The following is a 1,154-nucleotide window of genomic DNA, read 5'->3' as shown; positions in this document are numbered from 1 at the left end:
AAAGTCATTCCTGGGGAACCATTGCAGTGCCAGGGGAGGCACAGCCAGAGGGAAAAACCACAAATCAGGCTATTCTGCCAGGGAAAATGGGCACCACTGGCACAGCTGAGGGAATAAAGAGCCATTCCCCCTTCTCTGTCTGGGCTGATCCCTGCCTGGCACAGCGAGGGGAGCCTGGGCAAGCTGGAGCTCCAGCAGCTCTCCAGGGAGGTGACAGTGGCCAACAGCAGAGCCTGGCTCAGAGGAATAAAATAAAATAAAATAAAATAAAATAAAGTAAAATAAAATAAAATAAAATTAACCACTGTCTCTGCCGAACATCCTTTCCAAGGTGCTGCTGGAATTCCACAGGTCACGTGGCCAATGCCCAGACAATTCAATATTCCAAAGGTGCTCCCTCTTCATTTTAGAATCCCAGGCTGGGTTGGGTTTGGGGGACCCTAAAGCCCACCCAGTGCCACCCCTGCTCCAAGGCCCTCCAGCCTGGCCTTGCCTTTGCTTGCAGAGCACTCCACGCTCCATAAAAGCCTCTCCAACCCCTCCTGGCCAGGGAAATGAGGGAAATGAGGGAAATGAGGGAAATGAGGGAAATCCCAACCTGCTGGAGCCAGCCCCGGCTGTCCCAGGGTGGAATTCAGAGCCACAGCAGCACAGGTCGGCCCCAGGAGCTGTGTCCTGTCCCTGCCCGGGGCTCAGCGGGGCCGTGGCGCTGGGGGTGGCCCTGAATGCTTCCCTTGCTCTGGAATTGCTTCCCTTGCTCTGGAATTAGCTTCCCTTGCCTCAGTATTTGACCCCTCCTGGGCCTTTCTGCCCGTTCCCCTCAGTGCGTTTGGGCCAGGCTCCCAGCTCGGCGCCTCGGAGCCGCCGGCACCACGGCTCCCTTTCATTCCCTCAAGTAAACACATAAACTGTGACAAAGTGGGACTTTTATTAGCTGCAGACTTCGAGGGAAGAGAATAAAACATCCATTAGAAATCCCGTTAACAGCATTGGTCGTTGTGGCAGGGGGAGAAGAGCTTTCCCAGGGATTTGATTTCGTTTTTCCTGCGCGGCGGCGGCCGCGCTCCCCCGGCCCCAGAGCCGGGCTGTGGCCGAGCATTGCCCGGCAGCAGCGCTCGGGGCTGGGGGCCAGAGCCGGGCGAGGGGCCCACGGC

This window comes from Corvus brachyrhynchos, unplaced genomic scaffold (genome assembly GCF_000691975.1).
Source record: "Corvus brachyrhynchos isolate BGI_N302 unplaced genomic scaffold, ASM69197v1 scaffold720, whole genome shotgun sequence".
Classification (NCBI taxonomy): Eukaryota; Metazoa; Chordata; class Aves; order Passeriformes; family Corvidae; genus Corvus; species Corvus brachyrhynchos.
This window is presented reverse-complemented; position numbering follows the sequence as displayed.